We start from the raw sequence: 18347 nt of genomic DNA, 5'->3' as shown, positions 1-18347 counted from the left end.
AATGCTGAAGTTAGGTCTATGTACGTTATGTACAGACTGCGCTTTTTGATGTCAATGTATTTGGACTTGATTAGGTGTAGATTGAGGACCTGTTCGATTGTACCTCTGCCTGTCCGGAAACCGTATTGTAAATTGGACAGTATGTTTTTTCCCTCCATCCAGGTGGTTAATCTTTTCAGGATTATACGTCCGACAATTTTCATCAAGGTATCGAGGAGGGATATAGGCCGATAACACGATGGTAAGTGTCTATCTCCTTTTTTGAAGATTGGTATTACTATTGCCTCTCCATGTTGGAAGGAGATCAGCGGTATTTATAGAGTTTAGGACAGAGGTCAGTAGGGGTACCCAGAACTCCATTTCTGCCTTATACACATCTGCCGGGATTGCATCCGGTCCAGGTGCCTTCCCAGCGGGACTTTCTTTGATGGCCAGTTCTACCTCCTCAAGTGAAAAAAGAATTTTGCTGGGGCTCTCCCGAGAAGGATTTAAAATTGGTGAGGAGAAGCCTTCTGTTTCCGGATTATTGGAACATGTGGGTTTGGTATATAGCTTCTGGAAGTGTTCCGCCCACGTCTCACCATTGATTGCCATGTCCAAGTTCCTATCGGGCATTTTTACCCATGGTAAGGGGGAATTGATGAGTCTCCAAAAAGCTGACATATCCCCCATTTCCGATGTTGTCACCAAATTCTGCCATGCTTCCTGTTTCAGTGCCCTTTTTCTATCTTTTATGGCTAGGCGATATTGAGTTCTAGCCTGGCGTATTTCTGCTTGGGGTTTGGGTATGACACGCATCAAGTTCTTTAGGTATTTTAGAGCCTTCGAACATTTTGTATCGAACCATCCTTTATGTGCAATGGGGCCTGGTTTGAACTGTCTCGTCAAAAGTTCTTTCAAGGTGTCTTGAATTTTAATGAAAGCTTTACAGATGTCATCGGGGTTGTCTTTATTTGAAAGACAGGTATAGATCTCCTCCCTCCTCTTGTTGACTAGGTTTTTGAGGAGATTGTTTGGATTGATTTTATCCCATTTAACACAGTATCCGTTTTTGGCTCCCATTTTAATTGGTTGTTCATAAATAACCTTGTGTGAATTTTGATTCTTGGTAGCCGCCGGAAGCTCGATGGTCATGGACAAAGGATAGTGGTCACTGTGTGGGTGGTCGAGGGTGTTCCAGTCTCGTATTAGCAGCGCATGGGGTTTTGAGAATAGTATAAAATCTATGGTGGTATTCATGCCTCTGCCATGAAAGGTTGGTTTGTGGGGGCATGGGGTATTTAGCAGCTCATTTGCAAAGCGTAGGTTAAAAGAGGTCACAAAAGTGTTGAAAAGGTCCCCTGATTTTGTGTGCAGGAAATGGTTAAAAGTATCATTATCAGAGTCTGGATCATATGACTCAAACATGTCACAATCATCTCTTGCAATGTTTGGGCAGATATGGCAATTTAAATCGCCAAAAAAGACTATTGCACACTCTCCGCCCGAGGATTCTTTGATCGTTTGCAGGGCTTGTTGTAAATTATCCATGGCTACCACCAATTGTTCTACAGACAAGTTGTTGTAGAAGTTGACAATTAACAATAACAGTGACGGGGCGATATCCATAGCGATTACCTGGAAAGAGTCTCTCAATATCTTTTTTCTGATCCTATGACCAACTGCTACACTAATATAAGTGCATAGTCCTCCTCTATGTCTACCCTGTTTACTCATGGCAGCCGGTGAGTGAAATGTCTGGAAACCTTGAAGGTGAATAGGAGAGATCGCCCAGGTTTCCTGGAAACACAGGATGGAGTACTGATTAACCACCTTTAGCCAGTCCGGTAAAATGATTTTTGAAGAGAGTCCTGCCAAATTCCATGAGAGGGAATGCAAATTGGAGCTATTAATTCTGTCCGCCTTATAGGTCGAGGGTGCGGTATCATTTGCATTTAAGGCAAGACAAGATAGTCTTCTGATATTGCCCCTTTCGGTAGATTTTTTTCTATTTCTTGTCCCGTTTACTGGGGAGTTTTTAATGGCCCCATTTACTGGATCGTCCTGCATGGCATAGATATGCTCAGTTATACGATCACAGCTCCCACTACCCCGGTTTACTTCCTTGTCTTGAGGGAGTCATTCTACGTCGTCCAACCCGTAGAGCGACTCATAGTAGTTATGACAAGGTAAGTTCCAGGTCGGATTAAAGAATGGTGGCGGTTGGGCAAACCCCTCTGGGTAATGCCGTGGTGTCGGCAGTTGCATGTAATCATTAAAAGGAAAAAATGTCTGATCTCTTATTCCATGCCTTCGATGGTAATTTCTGAAATGGGCAGATGACGGTTTGTCATAATACGGTTTGGATTGATGTGACTTAGAATGCATTAATGCTTCAGGGTAAAAGTAAGCTAGGGGTTTTGGCGAAATTGGACCCCTATTAAAGCCAGAGAACCAGTCTGTGATGTGTGTAATGACCCTTGGATCTTTAAAGGTAACAATTACTACATCCCCTTCTATGTCTTTGGGACGGATTCCGACCCAGTTAGTTCTTCTTACCATTATTATGTCGCCGTTTATGTGAGGAGGTAGGGGCCTGTTTTCTCTGAGCCAAAAAATCACTTTGTTTTTTAGGCTGTGATGATTTTCATATCCTCCTGTGGGAGATAATGGTGCAACCCCCGTTAGAACGATGACGTTCTGAGATGCGGCAGGGGGTAGGTCAACATATCTTTTGCCTACACGTTTTTCCTGTTGGACGGCGGACATCCTTTTTTCAGGGGTGGGTTGTGCTTTGCTCATTTTTGCTGAAGCTATGAGGGAGTTCATTTGTGTTGAGTGTGAATGAGTATCAGAAGACACTTTGGGCGGGGGAACTGGGTTATGGATGGTTACTGTCTTCTTTATTGGGACTGAAGGTTGGGTTTTTTGCTGATTTGAAGCGGTGAGTTGCTTCTTAGGATTTTGAGCTTTGGTCATTTTTTCTATGTTAGGATTTGTTCCTCCAGCGATCGATGTAGTGGGCTTTACATTGAGGATTGTAAGTTTTGGTTGGTGATTGGTTTTGTCTCCAGATATTAAGTTAGAGTCAGCGTCTGGGGCCCCCTTAGCTACTTGGTTTTGGGTCAAAGTTTTTGAGAGAGTGTCCAGTTGGATAGTTATTCTTTTCACTCTCTCGAGTATTGGTATTAACAGTGCCTTAACAAGGTGTTCCATGGCGTCCACAAAATCTTTGTTTGTAGGAGGGACACAGGAAATAAATGATTCCCGCGGTAATCTGGGTGTTCCTTCTACAATTTGTAGTAGTTCTTTGGTTAGTAGGTCCTTGGCCGATGTTTGGGTTTTAGGAATGCTTTTCGTAGGGGCTCTTTTACGCCGTTTTTTTGGTGGAGATCGAATAATGACCTGTTTCTTTTTAGGTTGATTTTTAGTATGTGAAACTTTATCTATCTTTAATAGAACGGGTAAAGGTTGAAACATGGTTAACTTTTGTGTGCCCAAAGAAGAAGGGATTTCTATGATGTCAGGTGGAACAAACTCAGCAATCTTTGGCAAATTTGGAGTAACCAAATCAATAAGGTCAGAGGGTACGGAGATTGTGTTATTTGCAGATTTTAATGGGGAGGGGAGAGAGGATCCATTTTTTGGAGGAAAATAAGATCGGAACACTGAAGGGACGTTATCAGTGTTCATTAGATCATCATCTACGTTTTTTAAAGTCGAATTAAGTGGAAGGGGCTCAGGGGTAAGTGTCGGGTCTGGTAATAGAATGATGTTTTTGAGTTGCTCTATGGATTGTCGCCGTGCAATGCGACGCTCTACCAGGGCCAAATCTCTATCAATTTCACCTGTTGCTTTGAAGAAGAATTTGTCCAAAGGTCCGAGGATAGCGCTCCCTTCTGCGATTGGTTGCACGTCAGCTCCTGATTTAGGCATGATCCTGGATAATAGGGCTGTGTGGGACTGATGCACAGATTATGGGGATGGCCCAGCCCGGCCTTATCCGGCCTTGGAGGGCCGTAGAGGGCCCGCCCTTTGCCCGGGCTTTGCCCCGGGCGTCCCGCTCGCGTCCCGCGACGCTGAGGGCTTTCTGATTTATGCTGCCCCTCCCGGCGCGTCTACCGCGTCGGGGAACGCGCCGCCGCTGAGCCTATCGGGATTTGCAGTCCCGAGGCGGCGGCGCGGCTGGTGGCGGGAAATTGGCGTCCTTGGCGGGTCCTCTTGTGATTCCTGACCGCTCTCGCAATCAGGCGCTGTCAGGTGAAGTAGTGCTTGCTTTTAGTCTGTATTGGCTCCCCCCCGCTCCACCGAGGGCTTTCTGATTTATGCTGCCCCTCCCGGCGCGTCTACCGCGTCGGGGAACGCGCCGCCGCTGAGCCTATCGGGATTTGCAGTCCCGAGGCGGCGGCGCGGCTGGTGGCGGGAAATTGGCGTCCTTGGCGGGTCCTCTCGTGATTCCTGACCGCTCTCGCAATCAGGCGCTGTCAGGTGAAGTAGTGCTTGCTTTTAGTCTGTATTGGCTCTGTCTTTGTTGGGGCTCTTCAACAACACACATTCAGGGCCGGACTGAGAAACCAAGGTAGCCCTGGCAATTTTGACAGACCATCCCCCTGCTGCTTTTGTTTCTTGGAGCCAATATAGGAGCACAGCTGCAAAACAGACCCCCAGTAACAGAAACAGCCCCCATGACTGCAAATTTGGCTCTAACCCTTCAAGCCTCCCAGGAAAATGCACAATGCCTGCTACGCCCCAGCTCTCACTATCACTCTCCAACAGTGCCTCTCATCTCTCCATCAGTGACGGCCGGCATTATTCACGGGTGATGGAGCTGGTGCGGGCAGGGCGCAAGAGGGGTGGGGAGGAAACAGTGAAAAAAAACAAAAACAAAAAGGCAATCACTTTCCTTGCCGTGACGGTACCACGTTTCTGCTTCTGCTCTTCTCGTCAGACCGAGTAACCGGAAGTACAGCAAAGGCTCCCCTGACCAATCACAATGCTGCAATGCAGCATTGCAGCATTGTGATTGGTTTTGAGCTCCTGGTTCAACGCTCAACCAGGGAATGGGGGCCTGGGCATGTTCTCCACACAGGCTGTAATGCAGCCTGCATGGAGAACAAGAAAAGTACGCATGACTGGTTTGGGCGGCCAGAGAGGGCTGACCAAACAGTCATTGCTCACTTAGGAGTGGGCAAACCACTCCTCACCTACACTGCTCCAAGAGCAGAGCAGCCCCACCCACCCGCAAAGGAAACATAAAATGATAATAACTCAAAGTTATTATCACATTTCCTTTACTTCACTGCTTGAAAGCAGTGGGACGACGCTCCTCCGCCATAGCTGAGGAGCTGCCCCTGCACTCCTTAGCCCCTCTCTCACATGTATTTTATTTGTTTGTAGCACCTTTCATTCCAGTGTAGGTTGTCGGAGCAGTTTACATCACACACACATACATAGACAACAAATCACAAGGGAGTAGCTCAGAAACAAATCACCCCCCCACTTTGAACTACTTTTGGCATGGTTTTGAGTGAGTGAACATCCAAAGCGCACAAGCACAGACCCATCTAGATTTCAAGGGTGTGGGTTTTGCAAAAATCAAACCAAATAGTCTCAAAACATCATATTTTCTGGTCTTTCCTTGAGAAGTGCTTAAAAAACAAGGTTTGCTTGCGGAGGCTGATCTTCCACATGGGTTTTAGAGGGTTTCCTCCAAGAAAGTAATGGAGCCGACAATAACGTCCTTAACATCCAGATGGCGATTATAATCAACTTGCCCAAATCACATTGAGAATACATCTGATTTTCCATCATCCTATGTTTTCCCCAATTCCAAATGCAGCTACAAAGGCATATTAAATTATTCCTCCTTACCCTGTCTGATATAGCTCTAATTAGACACGTATCTCCTATTTGTTCATCCTTACAGGCGCAAAGCCACACAAGATGAACTCTGGAACTGAACAACTACCTTGCTGTCAAGTGTCAGGCTGGCACAGCAAGGTTCAAGCTGGACATATTTTAATTGTCCTCTTCTACGTTCAATGCCAACTGCAAACTCGGGGAAGAAGAAAGCGAATATTGCAGTGTAATTCAGTCTTCTATTTGAAGGGTTTGATGTTTGCAGCAGTACCTAGTCATGTCAATAATGAAGGTTGTATTTTAGTACAAACCAGAAAGAAAACACTGGAGAAACAAGCAGCACTCTGCTCCAGTTCCAAGCACTTGTAATGTGGTAGCGAAACCGGCCCCGGCTTCACTCTTCAGCTTTGCACCAGAGTTCACCCTCTGTCATGATCCACACACTCTACTTGTGATTTTAATCACCGAAGTACAGCCAGTGTCACCAGCCATAAAAGTAGCCAGAAAATGCCCTCAACCAGGCTTCTATCAAGAGGACTCTGCCTATGGATTCCAAGAACATTAAGTAACAAAGCATAACTACGTGTATTTGTATAGCGAACGTTCACCCAAGGGTATCTTGACACCGATTTACAGATGTTTAGTGTTACCCAAATCAATGGTACTCATTGTATCGATCTCAGAAGGATGAAAGGCTGAGTGGACCCACCTGGATTTGAACCTGTGACGATAAGGTCGAACACAGGCCCTGCAATGGATGCATTAGTCCACTAAGCCATCAGACCCGGATAATTGGTGCAGCCTCACACATGGGCAGCACTGCTTGGTTCGCTGGCAAGTTCTTCATGAATGTGCCCAGCCTAGAGGGCTCAGTAGATGCCTCTTAGCTCCTGCTTAAAGCTGGTGGAGCGGAGGGGCCTAATGATGCCACTGATAAATCATACAAGTGAAAATCAGTGTTTAGAAAATGTTCCAAAGGCAAAGGAACTACAAGGTGCAGGCTTCACATGTCATCCATACTGGTAGGCATGTTTGTAAGAGTCTGGAGAAGCACAAACTCAACATTCAGAATGTAACACAGTGGTTTGGTGGTCTTTACTAATAAGAATTTATTTCTACCCAAACAAACCCCTTTTCGCAACATTAGGGTAATGAGAGACTGGGAAAAAATAACTCTCCAACCTGTACCATGCAGTTTGCATGCAGCTCTTTGATGGCAGATCATAGCTCACTGTGCTAGATTACGTTTGCAATTTGTTAACTGCACAGTAACAAAAGGATGTCTGTGACAAAAGTAGTAACCCACTGAGCTATGCACATAAAACACTGTTCTGTGATTTACATTGTACATGTTCTATGCAGCAGGCACGTTAACCCTCTGCGAGACAAAACGTCCACGAGATAAAACTCCAACTCTCTACAGCAGGTACATTAATCGCCAGCGTTAGCTTGACACTTTTATTGCGGCCGAAAACTGATGGATTATACAAGAAACTCTGCAGTGGGTGCTTTCAAAACCCACCCCCTGTAACAAAATCAGCCCCCCACCCTTACAGCTTTGCGGGAAAACGCCTGATACCGGGTATGGCCAGTCCGGCCTTGCTACTGACTGAGAACATGCACTCGACAATGGCCTCTGCAGGTGGGTTGGAAGGGCATACTCTAACCCTTGAAACACAAGTTTGTTGAACCACAATAGGCTTTTCTTGGGTGGTTTGATTTCTCGCCTGATGTGACTCATGGTCATTTAGGGCGGAACCCATCAGGGTGAAGGAAAGGTGTTGGCCAAAAACAAATCATGTGCCAAGAAGCCTATGGCAAGGTAATTTCAAGGGGAGAGATAGAGGAAACAATCCCAAGCACGTCCTACTACCAATGCAAAAAACACACAAGGTGCTCGAGTATGGGCCTTGGTGAAAAATAAACATGGGTAAAACGTCCGGACCCACGGGCTCCACCAGAGATACTGGAGCGGTCGCCTCACATACGACTTACCACGGTGAACCCGTAGGTCAGGACGGTTTCCACTTGAGAACATAACTTTTCTCACTAATTTCTTGAATATTTGTGTTTTCAATTAATTAAGAACATAAGTACAGTTCCAAGAAGCTGTCCAAGGAAAGGCACAGAAAACCAACACTCGCCCTCTTGCAAACGATTTTCCAAAGTCTAGCTCCTAGAAGTCCACCATTTATGTCACTCAAAGGAACCAGACGCAAGCCCAGAGAACTGATCTTGGAAGCCACATGTGACGACCCCCCCCCCCCCTCCCATGAAGTAATCTGAAGTAAACCACTGGCAATAACTATCAGACTAGCGCCAAAAGGCCGTCTGAAGGAAATCTTAGAAAAACACAGGTGAAGCGTCAATCAGCCAACTAAGGAAAGACGAGCTCAGTGAAGAATAAAAAACCAAAGAGAGCCCCAGGAAGCAAACCACCAGCATGAAGAAAGCCACTGTAAACAAACAAGCATGGCCACCTTTAGAATGCATCCAGATGTTGTATATAACACAAGCCTAGCGCCATGAAGCTATTTAAAGAAGCCCCAAAACCCAACCGCGAACCCAGGGAAAAGAGGTCATAGGAAGTACACAATAGAAAACACGAGTACACCACGTCAAGGGGTTTCTTAAGAGTGGCATCAGGGTGAAGAAGAGAAAACAAGCACAGTCAGCATCAAGAGACTGTGGAGGGAAGGCCAGGGAAAAGAAATACTAAAAACTCTGAAGAAATGGAAAACAAAACAATCGAGCCAGCGCTGAAGGGCCACCGGGAGGAAAAATGGAAAACTAACAAGTTCATCACCAAGCAGCCATGTGCAATAGGCAGTAGAAAACAAACAATATACGGGGGTCAGAGGCAATTTGAAAAACGTTCCAGAAAAAAAGCAGAAACATTCCGCCAGGTAGACAAAGGCACACGGAGCGGGCAAAAAGCTATGATGGTGCCTGACGCAAACAAGAAATAGAAAATGAGTAGGATAAACAAATAAAGAACACGACAATTGTACCCAGAAGAGGAGGGGGGTTCCTGACAGGTAGTCACGGTGCCATCCCCTGAATCTATTTTCAGCCGAACTCCGCCATGAAGGCGCTTGCTAAACTCTCTTCGCCCACCTGTCAGGAGCCAGCCCAGCCCCCCCACCTCGGAGCCAGCCATCCTACCTCTTGGCAGCAGCACGGTCCTTTCTGGTGGGCCACCCTTTTCGGAGCCCTGTGTGAGAGCACCGGTACCGAGTGCACGTACAGCGAAAGTCTCACTTCAGGAACTGACTGTGACATGACGGAGTAAGTCTGCCCACATGTGAGGAAATCCGAAGCCAGCGGGCGGGGCGGAGCCGGGTGTAGAAAGGGGCGGGGGCAGCGGTAACATTCCAGCTCAGGAAGAACGTCAGTCAGTGCTGGCACGGGGGCACGGAGCCAGTCACCTCCGTGGCCCAGGAAGGGAACTTTTCGGGGTAGAGGAATGACTGGAGGAGCAGTGTGGTACACAGCATGTCAACTCGGCAGCTTTAGGGCTCAGGAAGGGAACCTATAGACTGGAAAAGGGATATGAAGCCCCGCACCTTTCCAGCTCAGGAAGAGAGTCAGTGGGGATAAAGGAATTAAGGAGGGGCACATGGGGTACAGAGCCTGTCACCTCTGGGGTTCAGAAAGACAGCATGTGAGGGCTGGACAGGCACGGCTTTAAGTTCGATGAAAAAGTGGGGCGAGTGGGCTGTCTAAAGCAGGCGTAGGCTGTGTAATTAAAGGTGTCGCTTAACTCCTTGGCCGCGGCGGTAATTCCGCCGCGGCGCTGGGGGAGTGGGGGCAGCGTGGCGCCACCATGCTCGTGACAGAACCACTCCATCACGAGCCACGGGCGCGCTGTGCTTGTGACCGAGTGGTTCCGTCACGGCCCCGCCCGCTCATTTGAACAGCCGCGCAGGCACAGAATTCCTCCAGAGTGGGCGGCTGCGCCGTGACGGAACCACTCCATCACCAGCACAGCGCGTCCATGGCTCGTGACTGAGAGGTTCCATCACAAGCATGGAAGGGGTTAAACAGGGCTCGAGTTGGGGTACCACTCAGGTGGACAGCGTCCCCCCACTTATTTTACCGGGTGGATGCCGTCCCCCCTGCCAGATAGCTGGACTTCACTTTTTACCCTCTCTGGGGTGAGATCGGAGCTCACAGCACACTGCACACGCGCTGGCTTTGTAAATGCAATGGCATCTAAGGGGTGAGCGAGGGGAGGCAATGAGCCCGATGGTGCAAGCCACCTTTCGTGACATCTCTTCCTGTTGTGACATCACTTCCAGTGACAACGTCCCCCCACTTCTTTTTTAGGACTTATGCCCTGGGCTTAAACACAAGCGACATTTCTGTGGTACCGTAGAGTGCCAAGCTGGTATTTTGGTGCCTCTTGGAGCTTTCAGTTACTGCATCTAGATATACAACACAACAACTGACATACACCTAAAACTAGAAAGGACTATTGGCTAGGTCAATGATTAATAGCTGTTTAAGACAAATAAGTAACAAGGATTTTGTTATAAGTAATTAATATTGGAAAGGTTTAACTTTTGAACCATGCACAAGAGGAAGACAGATACAGAACTATCAAATATTCCACTTTCTTGTGAGAGTACCTCATCCAATTCAGTTTTTTTCCATTTGTGTTCTGGGATTTGCAGTCCTTACCCCACTATCAAATCAGGACTACAAGTCCCAGAAATCTAAGAAAAAAGTCTGGATTAGAATTGTCAGTGGCAAATGTGGAATTTCTTGAAATAGTAACAGAGGCAAGAGAGAGAGAACATGTTAGAAAAAGGTAAACCAAAAGGGAATGCTCTGTAATAATGGGAAGTGCAACTGTATCCTGGGGACACCATGTGATATTTTACATATTTTATTGGAATGTTATATGGTTTTAGAGTTACGGAAGGTGATTTTATGTCCTTTTTTAAAAAGTAGGGTATAACTAACAGGATACAGGTAGCAGAACTTTTAACTGAAATGAAGAATTTCGATATAGTCTGTGCCCTGGGGAGGTTTATGCAAAGAGCAAAATAAAACTTGAAAGGTGTCTAGTATCATTATGCCCTCCTGTTCACACAGCTGAGATAAGACATATGATTCAAAGGAAGGTTTAAGGATGTTAATCCAATATTGTAAACTGATGTATTAATTGCCTGTGCCTGGGGGGAGTATATATAAAATCTAAAGAAACCCGACAAGAGTTAGTAATGGAAGGCTTGTCTCATGGTATATGAAGTGAATTACTAGGTCTGAAATATGGTACAGGATTTTAAACCATGAATTTTAAGATGATGAGTCTATGTAAACATTTTATGATTGTAGGAATTGTATTTATGCTGATTTTACATGTTTAAGGTCTGTGGAGTCCAAATAAACTTTGTCTTGAGCTGAACTGAAAGGGATTGCACATAACATTGAGGGACCATATAGTAACAAATGTTACTGTGTTTTTATTGTGCAGTGAAAGAAATATGTAATTTGTGGGCAGTGCTTGAAATGGAAAAATAGAAGTTCATGTATTCTGTACCAGAGTACCTGCTTATTCTGAAAAGTGCAGGTACTCTCTAATTAAAAGTATTAAGTCTCACTTGAAAAGTGCAGGTACTCTACCTCTCAAAATAAAAAAGTGCCGGTACTCCGTACCGCACAGCACCAGCCCATTTAAAATACTGGCTGTGGGCAGAGGAGGATGTTGATAATTTCACAGCTATGTTGACTACCGCTTCCACAGCCCAACTATGCCTGATGTCCGGTATAAGTAGGTTTGTGGTGATGCTCTCTTATTATTTCTTTAGTGTATTTCTCTTTGTGGAACTTGTTATATAAGCATTCTAGAGTGTATAACGCATGTACTGGTGTTGCCTAGAAATCTGAGTCAGTTGTATGCTGGCCTGTGGCTAGGACGTTTTGATATCCTCATCTTAATAAAGAAGAATTATTCATCTGTTACTCTGCCTGCAAGTACTTCTTTACACTGGCGACGATCGTGGGATATAACATTTCTTCATCATTCTACTTCTACAAGAACCCGGCGAATGTAAGAATTTCATCTCAACTTTATCAAAGAACTATATCTCCAGTACTTTCTCAACGTACTAACACTACTGCGCTGTAATTCAAGGTACTGTTCTTCTCTTCAATATCTTTACTCGGCACTACTTCGTTAATTTACATGCGGTTGAACTCATCATGTTTCTATTGTGTTTTTATGGTTACCGCTTTCTCTACGTCTCACACTTTAACCTTTCACAAAAATTTCGTTTTGTGATTTGTAGGAGATAACTTTTATTTAAACTTTCAGGACACAAGTAAAACTCTTGTAACACGCTTTGGCATACAGCATTATTAGAATCTTTGCTCGAGCCTTACTGTGTGTTACAATCTCAGAGTCTGTGTTCCATTCTTCGTGCATGAGCTACACGTGAAGAGCATCAACCCTACGTCTAACATACATTCTTCTATTGTTGGACGTCTTCACGCACTGTTGCTTTGCGATAGTTTGCCTCTTCGCACTGACGCGCACTCTTGTGTAACATGCTTCAATTACGTCAGTGTTTGACGCTCTTACGCTTGTCAACTCCACGTCTGCAAAGTCATTCTATTGCCTAGCGACGACATCAACTCTGATACGCTGACGCACACAGCGGATTCCTTTGTGAAAGATTTTTGTACTGCGAATTGCAGTCTATGAAAACCAGCAGCATAACGTCAATTTCAACCATAAGGCGCTGACACGCACAGCTGCGAAAAACAGCGCTAAAATACATTTTATCCTTTTCAACTTTCAGCCAGCTAAATACAATGGGATGATGATTACTTTTAACTCTTCTACACTTTAAACGTTGATACGCACAGCACTTCTGTATGAATTGTTGGGTATTCTTTTCTGATTTATTTCGACATTTAAATCACGCTGACACACACAGCTAACAGTCTCTCATCGTGTGTCAACGCTTTTTCTACGTTAATACACACAGCCAACATTTGTATCTGGTGTCTCAGCATCTCTTTCACGCTGATACACACAGCATTACATATTCACTAATATTATTCATCACAACATACTTCATTCACATATGTGTGTGTCAACTGGATTACTTTAAAATTGTATTACAATTGTACATACAATATTGAACATTTGCTTAAGAATATTTCTGCATTTTCTTTTCTTTTTTTTCTTTCTTTTACTTTTAATACCATGCAGAACGTTTCTTCTCCTCTGTTTTTCTTATCCAATCCTGGTGACCCTAACATACGATAGTCAAAGTGGAAAAAGGTTTTCCTAAATTATGCATGAGTCTTTGGTGTATCCTTGAGTGTTAAAAGGAAATCAGCATTACTCTTGCACTGTTTAGGTTCGGAGGGACAAGAGGTGTTCGAACATCTCCCTAATCTAACTGATGAGTCACATAATCTTAATGAATTCGAAGTATGTCTCAAAAAACTTGATAAACATTACCTCCCAAAAGTTAGCACCATTCTTGAACGTTACCACTTTTTTTTTTTAAGCACACAATCACTCGTAAGGGTCTCTAGGCGCCGGGGGCCGTCGGGAAGATTAAGCAAGCTATTGCCCAGAGTCACATGGTGCTAGGCTAATCTACCGCCGGTGCCGGGGATCGAACCGTGATCCCCAGATTTGGTTGGAGGGTACAAAAACCTGATGAATCTGTTGAAGCTTACATTACTGCTCTTCGTAAATTAGGTGCCACGTGCAAATTTGATAATTCTATTGAAGAATTATACGTGATCAATTTATGCTAGGTTGTTCAGTTGAGAAAATCAAAGATGAGCTTTGGCAGAAAGATGATCCAAACTTGACGAGGTCTTGGCAATTGCAAAAATAATTGAACATTCTCTTGCTTGCGTTGAGGTCATTTAAAAAAAAAAAAATAAAGAAGAAAATGGTACATTAGAAGAAAAGGTCAATACTGTTACAAAAAAACTTCTAAGGCTACATGGAAACAACATGACTCTTCATGTTGCTAATTCTTTTAATCCTCAATCAAAAAATTATACCAAGTTGAAATGTTACCGTTGTGATATGTTAGTTCATCTTGCCAATGACAAAACCTGTCCTGCCTTCAAATCCAAGTGCAAAAAGGCCGGTAAAATTGGTCATTTTACTAAAGCTTGTAGGTCTAAAAATAATAAATCTTATAGGAGAGTCAAAGAAGTTGTTGGGGAAAGTGGGAGTGAGTCTGTTTCTGATTATAACTACTTACACTGCCTTTAAATTCTTACACCTTTTAACAAGAGAATAACCAAAGGTCCCATTGATCTTGTCTTGATAAATTATTGTAACATCAATATGCTGTTTGATTCTGGGGAAAAAAATCTTGCTCATTCCCAAAGTTTTTTTCAATTCAAATTTATGTGGGAAGGTCACTGTTTTTAAGCCTGATATAAAACCCTTAGCCTATGGAGGTCAACCGATAAAATTGTTTGGATACCTCATGGGATGTATTGAATATAAAGGGCGTCTGACTGCGGGGAAGATATACATTTCGTGTAAGGGAGACAGCATTATCAGTTGGTTCCATCAGGCTGATCTTGGTGTATATCTAGTTCCTGGCACTGATCCATGTATAGTACTCAGACATCTCACCACATTCAATTTTCTCAAAATCTGTTTTGAATGATAATAGTACAAATATTGTTTCTAAAATTAAAGCTTCAAACACTAGTGAGGTTCAAAATGTAACTGAATCAAATCGTGCTTTACGATCAGAATTTAAAGACGTTTTTTGTGAGAAATTGGGTTGCCTGTCAGGTTACACTCATAATATTGTTCTAAAGCCTGAGTCCCAGCCTGTTACTTGTAAAGTTCGCAGTGTCTCTCTAGCCATGAAAGAGTCCATGTTTAATGAACTTGAAACATAAAAAAAGAAGGTATTATTGTTGAAACTGAGGCCGGTGAATGGATTCTCCGGTGATATTAGCACGTAAGGCCTCAGGCGAGGTTCGTCTATGTGTGGACCTTCGTGCTCTTAATCGTGCTGTAGTAGCCGACAAGTACCCTCTCCCTAACAAACGAAATTCTGACCCAGCTTAATGGAGCATGTATTTTCTCCTCTTTAGACCTAAGTGCAGCATAACACCAATTTAATTTGATGAGAAGTCCATGGATCTGACTGCTTTTATAACTCCTTTTGAATATTTAAGTTCACACTTCTTCCCTTTGGGTTGAACTCTGCTGCATCTGTCTTTCAGAGAGTCATGGAAGATGTTCTTAGTGGAGTTGAAGGAGTCAAAATATAACAGGACGATATTTTAATTCATGGCTCTTCTCATAGTGAACATGATGCAAAGCTTACATTTGTACTTATACGTTTCAGCAAGAGAGGACTCACTTTACGTGAGAACAAATGCAAACTTAATCTTTCAGAAATTGATTATTTAGGCCACTGCTTAAGCAATAAAGTTGTTAAGCCCAAGGAGCGTTTATTGAACACCATTGTTGAACTTCAAATTCCCCAGTCCAGGGAAGAACTAGTAACATTCCTGGGTATGGCGGAGTACTACAATAAATGTATTCCACAATTTGCTTGTCGCACTTCTGAACTTAGGTGTCTCTTAAAGAAAGGTGTGAAATTCTCCTGGTCGGTTTAATGTCAGTTGGAGTTCGAAGGGATTAAGAAAGCTCTTTCTTCTGCCCCATCATTACAAAGCTTTGACACATCCTTGAGTTCTATCTTGGTCACAGATGCTAGCTCACATGGTTTAGGCGCCGTTCTCAAACAGATCAAAGATGGTAATGAACAAACCATACTGTTTCTTTCTAGACCTCTTGTTGGTCCTGAACTACAATATTCGGTGATCGAAAAAGAGACGTGTATTTTCTGGACAATAAGGAAACTCAAGATATTTCTCTGGGGAACCTCTTTTGTTGTTCATTCGGACCACAAACCCATAAAGGATGTGTTTAGCAAGAATTCATTGGATGCCATATCTTTTCGGATATGCAAATGGGTCATTGCTCTTCAAGACTTTGACTTTTGTTGTGAAATACATTCTGGGAATTGACAACAAAGCTGCCGACTGCTTTTCCCGTCTGGTTCCAAAGATAGATGTCTCTTGATTCAGAAGATAAATGGGAGATTGAGGATTTTAAAGTCTGTGAGGTGGGTTGAAGGAGTTGTATCTGAATCAGAATGGAGAGACTCCTTCAAACTTGTATCGAAAGGGTGGTCTGATGTTAGATTGTTGAGTGAAGGTGTTAAAAAATTTTGGAATGTAAAAAATGAACTTTCTTTGAAGGATGATTTGCTTTGGAGGGTAACTCGCCTTGTTCCTCCGATGTCTCTTAGGAAGAAAATTGTTCATTTAGCCCATGTGGGACATCTGGGTATCTCTAAAACCAAAGAAAGAATTCGTTTTCATTTCTGGTGGCCAGGAAATGACATACAGGTTGAGAGCATGGTGAGAGACCGCATAGAGAGTAATGCTTTTGATAAAATGTGTAAAACTAGAGTTCAATCAATGATCATACGCGAGGCTCCCAAACGTTGTTGGCAGAATGTTTCCTTAGATATTTTGGGTCCAATCTCCTCCAAGTGTGGTCATTCCTATGTTTTAGTTTTAGTGGACATGTATTCTCGTTGGCCTGAGATCAAAATCACTCAGAGTATAGAAACCAAGGATGTGACAACATTTTTAGAGAACATTTTCTGTAGAGAAGGTCTCCCTGAGTCTCTCCTAACAAACAATGGTGTACAATTTGTATCTAAAGAAATGGAAGAATTCTTGAGCAACAAAAGGTATAGTACACAAACATTGCTCTCTTTACCATCCAGAATGCAAGGGGATGGTTGAGAGAGTCAACTGTGTTTTAAAGGAAACAATTCAACTAACTAAGGAACAAAATCATGACTGGAAAACTTCTATTTTAGAGCGAGTTATGGTTTATCGTTTAACTCCACATTCTATCACTGAGAAGGTTCCTTTTGAGTTGTTCAGAGGTCGAATTCCTAATATCTATATGTTTCAGACCTGGATGAGAAAAGAACATTTTGTAAATGACAATGATGTGGACACTGACTGGTATTCCCGTCAAGATCTTAAATGTGCTAAAAGAAAAGTCAACTTTGATAAAAGACATGCTGTCTCTCACACCTTTGTTAGTGTGGGTGACCGAGTGAGAATACGTTTGCCTCAGAAGTGTGGTAGTACAAAATGTACATCTCCTCATACTGTAACCAAATTGTTTCTTAAGGCTGTTCGACTAGATGATGGTCTCATATGTAATTTAAACATAATATCTCCAATACGTACGTGTCCTCTGCGTAGGAGCACTTGCACTATTTGTAAGAGTCCACATAAACTTCTTAACTATGTTTTGAAATAATTTTATGTTTCTATCTTGCTTATCATATTGTATTAGGGGGAAGGTGTGTGGTACTGCTCTCTTATTATTTCTTTAGTGTATTTCTCTTTGTGGAACTTGTTATATAAGGATTCTAGAGTGTGCAAAGAATGTACTGGTGTTGCCTAGCAATCCGAGTCAGTTGTATGCTGGCTGACCTGTGGCTAGGACGTTTTGATATCCTCATCTTAATAAAGAAGAATTATTCATCTGTTACTCTGCCAGCAAGTACTTCTTTACAAGGTTTTCAACAGATCCACTGCCATGAAAACGCCCACTAAGAATGCACTGGAATCTGTATCAGGATCACCTAGGTACCAAGGCAGAACTTAAAATTGCACTCTTGGAGCCCAGTCAAATGCTAGGTGACCTTTCACGTAGACGTTTAACACCAGATGTCAAAAGCAAACACTACTGGCCTGGTCTCTCAATGTCAAAAACAAGAAGACTGTGATAGTCATAAAGGGTTGTGTGTCGCTGGCAATTTTGCTTAAATAACTGGCTGTTGCTGCAGCTAAGAGGAGTATGGTAAATGTCTCTGCACCCAGCACCACATATTTACGAAAGGAATCCTGGTAAACCCCGCTGGGAGCTGTAGTCCTAGAGAGGCCAGTCACCAGCAAGAAGTGTAGGCTTTTGAACTACTACCACCAAAAATCAGTGGTACCTTCTTAACCTGTTGCTGGCAGACCAAGCTGGGGCTGCCTGTCAGCATGATCTCTAGCAAGACAGTACTGATGGTTTTGTTGCCCTATGTGCTGGCATACCATTGGCCCAGTAACCATCACCACCCCGGCTGACAAAACTGGGGAAAAACATCTAAAAATAAGCCAGGTACAACTAATACTGCCTTCAAAAGGGACCACTACAAGACCCTTAGATCCTTGCCTTTGAACCTGCACAACACCCAACTGACTTTTGGCTAAGTGTGCGCAATACAAATAGCTTCTACATACATTCACACAACCAACCCTAAGGAGGTTTGCATAGCGCTTAAAAGATGTAAGCACACAAGTGTTTCCTTTCTAAGGGATTGAAAGCTCTGAATCAACTGAACAAGTTGGCTTTCAAAATTCTGTCAAAAAGATGGTAACTCCTTGTTTAAGCGTGAATCATGATATAA

At 43.5% G+C, this 18347-nt stretch overlaps 1 protein-coding gene across 2 annotated transcripts in view; it reads right to left on the bottom strand.

Moving 5' to 3' along the window:
* RHBDF2 (rhomboid 5 homolog 2) overlaps positions 1-9147 on the bottom strand; it is a 354741-nt gene extending 345594 nt beyond the window's left edge. Inside the window, exon 1 of one of the 2 annotated variants that reach the window (XM_086930686.1) lies at positions 9004-9147. The gene's annotated coding sequence lies outside the window, so the exon portion shown is untranslated. The remainder of the gene's footprint in view (positions 1-9003) is intronic. The other variant, XM_086930687.1, reaches the window with a different exon arrangement.
* Between the last annotated feature and the right edge of the window lie 9200 nt (positions 9148-18347).

Source organism: Lissotriton vulgaris, chromosome 7 (genome assembly GCF_964263255.1).
Source record: "Lissotriton vulgaris chromosome 7, aLisVul1.2, whole genome shotgun sequence".
Lineage (NCBI taxonomy): Eukaryota > Metazoa > Chordata > Amphibia > Caudata > Salamandridae > Lissotriton > Lissotriton vulgaris.
Note: the sequence above shows the minus strand (reverse complement) of the source record. Positions and strands in the feature narration are given on the sequence as shown.